Raw genomic sequence first — 12,061 nt, forward strand, 5'->3', positions numbered from 1 at the left:
GTTTTCTGCATTATTTGCTCATAAAACTGTGATCTGATCTACATCTTAGTCATGAGTATAGGCAAACACAATGTGCTTAACCTAGGTACACACAAACATTGGTAATATTTATTAACCCACCTATTAAAAATTCACAGTGCTAGTGGAAAAAGTAAGTGAACCATTGGATTTAAAAACTAGTTGAACCTACTTTGACAGCAGTAACCTCAAACCTCAAGCAGTAACCTTCTGGTAGCTGCAGATGAGACCTGTTTAACATTCAGGAGGGATTTTGGTACATTCTTCCTTACAGAACTGCTTAATCTCAACCATATTATTAGGATGTTTAGTGAGAATGGCTCTCTTGAGATTATTCAACAGCTTCTCTAATGGTTTTTTAAGCCATTCTGTAGTAGATTTACTTTAAAGTTTGTGGCCATTGTTCTGCTGTAGCCTTATACTGAGCCTAGCTGGCAGTCACCCTGAAATTATCCTGGCAGTCATCCTGAAATTATCCTGTTACAGGGTCCCTGTACCCAAGGCTGGGTACCCCTGTTTGAGGGCTGAGGAATCACCAGTCAGTACCCTCATACGGATAGCTCCTGCTATCCACGGATCAGTCAGACCACCATTCCTGCAGTTCAATACACGTTCAATACACACAGAACCCAACCCCAAATCCCATCAGTTTGGGGAGTGCACATGCAATGGATAAAGTAAGGGGATTAAGTGATACAATGGTTTTCCCCTGCCTGTGTTTATCCCCCCCTGTAGTGAGGCTGCTGTCTGGGCAAACAGGGCTGTGCTGGCCGATAAAGAGCTCCAGCTAGGTTACATGATTGTCCCTTTGAAGGGCCGGAGCTGCAGCCACATTCAGTCCGGCTATAACTTAAAAACATCCTATGAAATATTACTGGGTCATGGGATCAGAACCAGGACACAGACGCGCTCCATGACCTGGCTAAACCGCACACGAATCCTCAACAAAAACCTCCAAAACACCCTCACACAACAAAACACTTTGTGCAAACTGCCCCCAGACTACCCGGCCCAGAATGTCTGTCTCTGCACGGGGACTGGAGGTCTGGGCCGTGTCACATATACAACCTAAAAAAGAATTAAAAAAGGCATAAACATTCAGACTTTTCTACTTTTGTTCAATAACACCTAATACTTATTGTTGTATTATTTATTTGTTTAGATAGATAGATAGATAGATAGATAGATAGATAGATGATAGATAGATAGATAGATAGATAGATAGATAGATAGATAGATAGATAGATGTAGATTGATACTGTTAAATTATTAATGTTAAACTTCTCTGATATTACATTAAATTTCAATACAATTTAGTCAAAGCATGTCACAGATTTTGAATACCCTTTCAGTACATTCAGAGTGTGAATGTATTTTAAATCTTCTGAAAGAGCCTAATCGTCCATCTGCTTATCATATCCAGTATAACCACATATCATCTTTTTGCATGCTTTGTGAAATCAAAGGTCAGCGTTTATTTGAAGATTTTGTTAATTAGTCACTATTGTAAAGTAATAAAGATGTTTAATGACTTTAAAAAGCGGTTCTATATTGATATTAATTTAATATTGAAAGGACCACTCAAACGGCATGTCGAGTAGATTTCCCTAAAGAGTCTTCATTCTAATGTGTAAGAAGAATGATTGTGCGCAGGAATATGAAGAAAATCACTGGTTTAGTACTGAGAAAAAGAACTCCTTGGATTTGAATGAAAGACTATAATTATGAAGGATGAGTTAACTATAACATGCATTTAAAGTACCGTATTTGCTCGATTATAAGACGAGGTTTTTTTCAGAGCAAATGCTCTGAAATATACCCCTCGTCTTCTAATCGGGGTCGTCTTCTAATCAGACCTCAAATAGAGGTCTGATTATGAGACTAAGATCCAGATCCCCCGCACCGCTGCAGGGGACCTGGATCCTCCTGTCTACCCCCCCCACCCCCCCATTTAACACCCCCACACACACTTACCGGTGCTTCCTGCCGGTGCGGGGAACTCTGATCTCTGACAGCCGGGGAAGGTATGCGCGACAGATGCAGACAAACCCCCACTGCCAACTCCACCTTCTTCCGGCTGCAGCGGACGTTGTCTACGCGGATCGCATAGACGTCAACCCGCTGCCCGGCAATACAGCAGGAAATTGGAAGCACCGGTAAGTGTGTGTGTGCGTGTGTGTGTTAAATGGGGGCATAGGGCATTTCTGGAATGCCTTATACCCCTATATGCCACTCTGGCACTTAGGGGGTTAAAAGGCATATTATGGGGCAGAGTGGCATATAGGGAGGTATAAGGCATTTCAGGAGGCAGAGTGGCTTTAAGGGGGCATTTAATAGAGCACTCTGCCTCCTGAAATGCCTTATACCTCCCTATATGCCACTCTGCCCCATAATATGCCTTTTAACCCCCTAAATGCCAGAGTGGCATATAGGGGTATAAGGCATTTCTGGAGGCAGAGTGCTCTATACAATGCCTTTTAACTCCCTTAATGCCACTCTGCCCCCTGGAATGCCTTATACCTCCCTATATGCCACTCTGCCCCATAATATGCATTTTAACCCCCTAAATGCCAGAATGGGATATAGAGGTATAAGGCATTTCTGGAGGCAGAGTGGCACATAGGGGGTCAAAAGGCATACCATGGGGCACAGTGGCATATAGAGGGTTAAAAGGCATATCATGGGCCACAGTGCCATATTGGTGTGGCAAGCCTGGGGGCAGATGTGCGTAACTGGGGGACGGGTTGGAAAATACAAGGAAATAAAAACAAAAAAAATATTTTTCTCTATTATAGCTTTTATTAAAAAAAATAGTTTACATGAATTAACATTTACTGGTAAAACTTTTTTCCTTTAGGGTCGTCTTATATTCAGGCTTTTTCTTTTTTCCTAAGTTAATATTCAGATTTTGGGGGGTCGTCTTATAATCGAGCAAATACGGTATTAATGTTTACCCTCATGACCCTTCTGATACACATAGGGTAAATAAGTAATGTAATGCACAATTACATTGTTTCAGATTAGAAAATTATTTTAAGTATGGCTGATCACTTTCTTAAGAAATAGCTGAGATGCTACTTTTAAGTTAATAAATGCCCTTTGCAGGATTGTTTCAAATTTCCAATTCTAATGAAACATATTTGGGATACTTTGACTTTACAACTTAGTTGAAACATTAGGAATTGTGTCTCGATTGGGTGAAAGGATAAAATATATTTTTGTAATGCTACATTTGGAATCCTTGGGAATTAAACTGACATTTCTGCAATACAGGGAATGAAAAATTTCACAATGAATGGTCCTAAAGTCATAAAGGAGGCAGAATCTTGCACATGCATATATTTAGACCTCATGACCTATATAAAAGAAGAGCAGGATACAAATAAAAGATTGACAAAAATTCTCACATCCTGGAGGTATTTTCATTAGCTAGTATTGTCAACAGGTTATGCCTGCAAGCCCATGTATCATAGAAATTTTGCCTAGCTTCACTTATCTCATATATTTTTTTTGTCATGTTCATAAATTATTAAGTAGATAATGATTGCAGGAAGATGACAATATCAACAATATGGAAACATAATATATTGTAGTTTCTACCTATCCATATCTATCTATCAATCTATCTATCTAAATATCTATCTATCATTAATTTATGCATTTTCGTATCACTAAAAATCATCTGTTTTAAATTCCCAATAAATGACTAGAAAATGCATGCGTTTTAAGGATACATTTGCAGTATTTTCATGCTATTTTATCATGAATGAATAGTAAAGATACGGCAAGCTAGCCAGTAAACAGTTATTTAAGTGAAATATTTAATATTTAATAACATACAATGAAAACCCTGCTGTCTTATTCTTTAGTATATTATATTTAGAAGCAGCACTCACTTACTCTCCTTGTTTGTAGAATAGAAGTAGAAGGGTTCCAAAAAGAACAAGAAACAAATGCATAGCAAAAAGATTTTCTTTACAAATTACCCTAGTACAGTTGATGCCTTAGGGGCATTCCACATTTTTTAAATATTTTATCATTGTCTATTTATAATTTTAATTTAAGTGAATCTTAACCTGAATGGGTTATATTTTAAAAGATGGGTGCTATAACACATACGCTATTATATACGTCAAACCATGTACCTTGATTTGTACACAGGGGTACAGTTTTGCGAGAACAGGAAGGAGTCTTACCCAAACTGTTGCCAGTTCCAGTGAATGGTAATTTTAATGCTACAGCATACAAAGATATTTTAAACAAATGTATGCTGGTGCTTTGTGGCACCAGTTTGGGAAAAGTCCTTGCCTGTTCCAAGATGGCAGTACTCCTATGGACAAAGCAAGCATGGTTTGGCCTGTTTGGTGTGGAAGAACTCAATGCCTTGGCCTTAACCCCATTCAATGCCTTTGGGATGAATTGAAACACTGCCTTGAAACAATGCCTTTGGCTGAATGGGCACAGACACACTTGTATAAAGCCTTCCCAGAAAAGTGTAGACTGTTATGGCTGCAAAGGCAGGGGGCAAATCCAAATTGATGCCTATGGGATGTCCAACAAGCTCACATAGGTGTGATAGTCAGGTGTCTATATGCTCTTGATAATAGAGTGTATATTCAATACTGCATTCTAATATAACGTTATCATCTTTTTAATGGATGAGAAATAATGACCTAATAAGCCGTCATCATAACTGCCAACTGGAGTAGCAGGTTGTTGAAACATATGGCTTGATGTTGCCTCAGCTGTTCATTCACTTTGCAACAATCAGGTATATGAATGTAATAGACTAATTTAATAAACCATTGTGTCAGTTTCTAAAATGCATTGACAAATAATATCTCAGATATTAAAACACCCTTTGCTCTCAAAAGTATCCTGGAAACACTTCATTTACTATCTTATTTACCATTTTTGTGTATACCTCAAATCACAAGGCTGTGCCCTGTGAGGCATCCTCCTGGCCCATGTTTCTGTTTATTAGCGTTTTTTACACATTTTAATTTCCTTACATTATTTTACTCAAATCTACACACACACTCACATGTTTAGACACACACATATATATATGACGCTGTTTCTGTACAAATGGTGGAAATATTTTTATACATGTGTTATGTTGAATCTGTTTTCTTTTATATTTTCTTATATTATTCTATACACTTCTTTATACTCATATACAGTACAATATATACAATCACACTCATGCATACATACTCACAAATTCACATATACATGCACACATGGATAAACATACTTACATTTGCATGCATACACGCACACCCAAATATACACACGTATGTCTTCTTACACAAATGCACCTTTATTGTAGTTCACAGGGTGGGAATTAAAATCTATGTACATATGTAATTTTAAATTCCTTTTTACACTTGCTTACATTATTTTATACACATAACATATACACATACATTTACATGTACTCAAACTCACACATACCCAGTGGCGGATCTACCGGGGTCGCAGGGGTCGCGACTGCGACCGGGCCCCGGCGGCAGGGGGGCCCAAGCCAAGGGGCCGCCCGAAATCTTTTTTAAGTTTTTTTTTTTTTTTTTTAAATAAGGCAGGGGCGTCCAACATGCGGCCTGCGGGCCAAATGCGGCCCGCGAGACCTCGAGGTGCGGCCCGCGTAAGATCGGCAGCCAGGGCAACCGATCTTACACGAGCCGCACCTCAAGCCCTGCTACTTACTTGTGGGAGGGTCTTCTGGACAGCACAGAGGAAGCGGAGTTCACGTGACATCCTACTTCCTCTGTGCTTTAGCAGAGAAGGCAGAGGGAGGCCGCGCCCCCTGCTGAAGTCTGTGAGCGGCATCGAGGGAGCTGCAGTACAGGTAAGGGGGTGGGGAGGGTGTTTGAATGAGTGTGTGTGATTGAGGGAATGAATCTGTGAATTAATGATTATATGAATAAATGAGTGTGTGTGTGTGTGTGTGTGATAGCATGGATGTGTAAGTGCTGGAACCTAGGCATGATGGGACTGTGATTGCTGTTAGCAATCACACTCCTATCATGCCAAGTCAGCCAGTACATGCTGAAACCTGGCTAGCTGCCCCCCTTGTGTATTGATGCTGCCAGCAGTATGGGGTCTGCACATCACTTACAGCCATCCTGTACCAGCGTGTATTGGCTGACTTGGCATGATAGGAGTGTGATTGCTAATAGCAATCACAGTCCCATCATGCCTAGGTTCCAGCATTTACTGGATGGATGTGTAAGTGCTGGAACCTAGGCATGATGGGACTGTGACTACTGTTAGCAATCACACTCCTATCATGCCAAGTCAGCCAGTACATGCTGAAACCTAGCTAGCTGCCCCCCTTGTGTAGTGATGCTGCCAGCAGTATGGGGTCTGCACATCACTTACAGCCACCCTGTACCAGCATGTACTGGCTGACTTGGCATGATAGGAGTGTGATTGCTAACAGCAATCACAGCGAGCACAGTCCCATCATGCCTAGGTACCAGCATTTATTGGTTGCCTGGGTATGATAGGAGTGTGATTGCTGTTAGCAATCACACTCCTATCATGCCAAGTCATATTGCTAATTTTGTCCAATTGTGTGTTACCTACTTTTATTAAACATGTGAGTTTTTATTATTATTTTTAAAGGTGGGGGTCATTTTCAGTTTTGGCTAAGTGAACCCTGAATGTTTTGGTCCAGAATTTTCATTTTAGTTCATCCCTAGAATAAATCTAAGGAATCCTGAATTTGTAGTCGCAAAACTTTCAAGGCCCAGAAATCAGTGAGAGGAAGAGTAAAGGTTTTGTGTCATTTTACTTTATTTTAATCTGCATATTTTATTAAAGGCCATATTTTTTGTCACAGTGAAAAATGAGTGCGGCCCGCGCACGTATACAATTCTGATGAAGTGGCCCACTGCAGAAAAAACTTGGACACCCCTGGATTATGCCCTTTGTACATGCGCCCCTTTTTCTTTGATTTTTTTACAGATATGATTCAATATGTAAATTGAATTTGTTGAATTAGTTGAAAAATAATTGTTGGGTAAAAATCATGTTTTTTGGGGGGGGGGCCCTTAACAGATTCTCGCACCCGGGCCCTGAGGCGTCTAGTTACGCCCCTGCACATACCAATGCTATACACACTCACTAGCTCACACACACCTTTACCCCCCGCCCCGGGTCCAGTCTGCTTCTGTTTCTAATGTAACATAGATGATGTGTAATATTATCCAACGAAGATAAATAGTCCTTACAAACAGAATACATTATTACTCTGTTTTTCCTAAATAATACATACAGCATTATTACTTTATTACTAGTTTGTTTACTCCATCTTTTAAGTGTCAATTCTCTAGGAGATCACATATTTACCTGAAAAACATTGAGCTTAATTCAATGACCCATCTAAACACTAATTGGATTTAACAGAAGTTTAAAATGCATAGTTAGTGATTCAATGACCTGTTTAAAATAAAATGTTCTGTCACAGAATCTAGAAAACAACTGCACAAAATACTCCAACCCAAGCTAATGGGGACGCCTGTATTTAGGTAATTCAGTGGCGTCTGCAGGAAATTATGATAATTGATACATTTTAGGCAAGTGCTCTAGATGGGCAAATAGTAAATATAGAATTTTTTAGACAGATCTGAAATAATTGAACACATTGTTAAAAGGTATAACCCACAGCACATAAACATACAAATTAGCACTTTCATTGCCAGATAAAGTTAAATAAGTACTAGCACTGAAATGCAGTATAGATTAATGTAGTGTAGGTAATAGAGGGGTAGCCTAGATTTAATTTATATAAAAATGTAAAACATCAGCATTGCAAGGGTTATTATAAAATCCCTTTTATTTTACAGTACTAACACTGCAATGTGTTTTTTTTTTCTTTCCCATTTATTACCAGATTTCTGGGATGTTTGCCAGCAACTGGTTTACATATCTTTAGAACCAACCACCTGAAAAAAAAAACTTTTTTAATTGCACAACTTGCTGCAATGTATCAATGTTTTATGCATAATTGTTTTCTCAATGATTGACAGAATTCTGGCATGAAGCCTTAACAAATTAATTGCCATAACTGGTAAAAGCTCTGCTGAGATTGAAGTGATACATTGTAGTCAGTTGCTGGCAAATGTCCCATAAATCATTTTAAATATAAAAAAAAGGATTCTAACACAGTAAAAATGTTTTAAAAGAACCATTGTAATGCTATATAATGTAGTCACGTAATTTTTTTGCAATTTTTGTTTTGCAATATCTATTGGTATTATGATATATATATATATATATATATATATATATATATATATAAAATTACTACACACATGAATGCTAGACAGTTGATATGATCATGTGTAGGGTTTTAGATATATGTGTAAAGGTAAGGTTGTCTCAGATGCAGTTTGTATTAGGAATCTAGGTCTTCTTTCTTCTAGTGTAGCCTAATTGAACTAATTTAATTGCATAATGAGTATGATTTGAATATTTGTCTATTATATCTATGACTTTATGATACAGTAGTCACAGGGAAAGTCTAGCCTAGTGGCTTAAAGAGTAAGTATCCCAAAACACATTTGGTATACATCATGCACAATGTGAACTCCCATATCAAGTCTAAAACACATTTACAGAAATGGGCAAAGAAAGGATACAGTTATCATGTAATTCTGCCTAATGTCCTGGTTACTCCATATTCCTGGTGAGTATGCATGAAACGGCAAGGAAAACATTAATGTAGTCACCCAAACTATTGAAGTCATATAAGCGCCTCCCTTAGTCTCAACATTAACCTTTTTAACATAAAATACAATTCTAAGCTATACATTACTAAGCTATTACTTACTTTTTGGATCTTTTTACTCTTGTTTAGTAGACCTGCATAGAACTATAACATACTGTAGCATGAAGACTTTGATTTATGTTAAACACAATTGTATGTACAGTATTAAAATGTTATTTTATAACATTTTGTATAGATTTATTTTTGGTTACAAATCATATTTTTCTGCAGAAAAAAATAATTTACTACTGTAAATACTTAAATATTTGAGTGTTAAGTATTTGAGTTTAGTTATACCCCTGTTTCATTCAATTGCGTTAAAATATTCTACTTGGTTATGATAAATAATGTAGAATATGGACTGTGGGGAATACTTACTCACTATTGCAATATAGTCTTTTTTACAACTAACCAGCATAATGTACCAGAAGCTTTATTTTATTTTAGCCATTAGTCAAGTTCTATATGATTACACCCAATCATTGCATACTATATTCTTAAAATAAAGAGGATTTTCAAAAAATCCATTGCAGCTGTTGTTTCAATATCACCACATTACTGACTGCATTTATAAAAAAATCAGAACCAAAATTGTATGTAAAATCCAAAGAATTACCTTGACTTGCCATTGGATTTGATTATTGTTATTTCTTCACACATGCTCATCATGTTCAGACTAATTTTTCTACTATGTTCCCTTCCCCTCCAATTACATCCTAAAGAAATCATTTTTTGAGGGACAGAAATGTGGGAAATGGGGGAAACATTAGAAATGAGTACATCTGAGTGTAAAATGTGTTCAAGAGGGGTCGGCATATTATTAATCAAAGTGTTAATAAGAAGGAATGGAGTATGGCTCCTTGTCTCTTTAAAATAGTAGTTGCTTAGAAGGACACCAGGGGACAGGGTTCTTTCATATATAAAGGTTTTATATAAACTGTCATCAATTGTTTTGTAAGGTCAAAATCTCGAGATAGGGGTATCTCTTTAAGCATTATATAAAATTGGGGGTCAAACAAATCCCATGAAGATTTATGAGCAATATTAGATTAGGTTTAGACTATACAGGCTGATAAGTAAATCAAAATATCCCATATTTCAGTTGAATTTTCAAGTATGGCCTGGGTGTTAAAAATGTGAATATCTAATGTACAGTTTTGGTAGAATTACCTTATTTGAATAGACCCTATCTTGAACAACATCAAGGCATTTATGGTATACAGTTTAACTGGTAATCAAGATTATTAGTCAAAGTGTTAAAGTCAACTTAGTGTTAAAAAGTCATTTTATTCATATATCGACTGTATAACAACTGGTAAGTCAAAATGGAACAGAATGTATAAATAAGGACAGATTTAACAGTGGGGAGAGGGGCTGAGCAAGGATAGTTTAAAATAAATGCAGTAGGAAGCAATGTCCATAGTAGCCAAATAAAGGTTTAGTTACAGAACTAGCAATGTTTAGAAGTGTATATAATAAATGATTGTTTAAACATTTAAACATTTATAGTTATTGGTCACTGTAATCTTTCAGAATTTTATAAAAAAGGCAATTCTATTTTGTATTCTGAATATCAATGCTGTTTTGATCTTTCACTTTATTGAGAGGTGTATTTAAAAAAAGCAATTACTGTCTAAATTTGCATTGGTTTTCTTTTTATAAACCGGTAATCACCCGTAGACTGCTTTTTGTTACACAAGTGAAGAAATTATTTTTGACTTCACTGGATAGATTTTCGCATTCATTCAGCACTTCCTTCCTCATTACAGAGTTAAAGTATGGAAGATGTCATTAAAAGGGCTGTCTAATCAAGAAGGTGCAAAATTTTTAATTAAAGTAATGGCAGTCTGACTTAATTATTCATGCATATAAAAAAACCACACATTTTTTATGGAGTGTGATATAACTTTAACAGTTTGAGGTATAAAAAAAAAGAAATAAAAAAGAAATGTGTTGAAGGCCCTTCTAGCTCTGAATATTATATCATTTTAACTTCTAGCAAGAAGCATAATTACACAGGGACGTATACTAATATTTTTTTACTAGAAATACTAAATGAAGCCTACTTTCAGTTAAGTTAACATATTTTTAAAGCGTAAACAGCCACATGCAATGGAATACGTGTGTGTGCTGACTATTTTTGATTTAAGTTTAGTGATCCCATCATCATTAAGCAAAGAAAATAAATAATTTTAATGGGGCCTTTTAACAATTGACTAATAATTGTTTATACTAAAAAGTTAAATAAAAAAAATGACAGGCATTGTAAATGATGAGCCTGATATATTTAAATATGCAATTTGTATGTGTTGTTTCATAATACGCATAAAAAAAACTGTACACCAGAACCAAGTTCTCCAGTATCCGTTTTGTAACTGATGAATATTCTCCATCACAATTTCTTGGTTTATATCATATTTTACTTTTATTTTTTAAAGCAAGTAGGTTCTAAGCGATCCTTTTTATGCTTGCTATATTTCATGGACTACTCAGAAAGGCATTCCAACACTACTACAACTTTTTTCTTGGTTCAGGTGAAAAACTCTTAAAAAGTGTTATTTAATTCACACATAACAGAATGTCTGTTAATTCCATCCTTCCATGTTAAATTGTGAAGCAGTGCTTGCCAGCAGCTGATAAATATCTTCGCACTGTGGGACACTACTTCCACTCAGACATTCAACAGCCTCATCGCTGAGTAGAAAGTAATACATTTGCTTACCTTTGCTACCATTAAGTATGGAATTGAACAAAAACAACAAACAGGGGCCCTGGGACAACCAAAAATAACTGGTGAATGGTCCTTCGCCTTTCCTGTTTATTATTATTATTATTATTTATATAGCGCCATCAAATTCTGTAGCGCTGCATGTGACACCAGCGAAGTGCTGTCAAAATTTGTGTTATGCAGCAAAATGAGCTAGATTCTTGCATTAATCAATAACTGCACTTTTAAATTATATTCCAGGTAAAAAAAAACATCTAAAACAAGTGTATTATCTTTTGTCATTTTTATTTTGCTTAATGCTTCACTATAATAAAAGTGAGGATTGTAAGAAGGGAAGATTTCTTCCGAGTTTCTGGATGATTTAAGACATTTCTTTATGTGATGCAAATCACAAAATAGAACTACAGAAAATGACAACAATCATAATATTGACAAACATAAGCTCACTTTAGTTTATACTACATCTAGCAATAGGATCACCTAATAAATACAGAAGATGTATGAGAAAACAGCAAAATAAAGTTTATCAAGATAACTGC

This window comes from Sceloporus occidentalis, unplaced genomic scaffold (assembly GCF_023333645.1).
Source record: "Sceloporus occidentalis isolate IW3139 unplaced genomic scaffold, rSceOcc1.0.p SCAF_80, whole genome shotgun sequence".
Taxonomy (NCBI): Eukaryota; Metazoa; Chordata; class Lepidosauria; order Squamata; family Phrynosomatidae; genus Sceloporus; species Sceloporus occidentalis.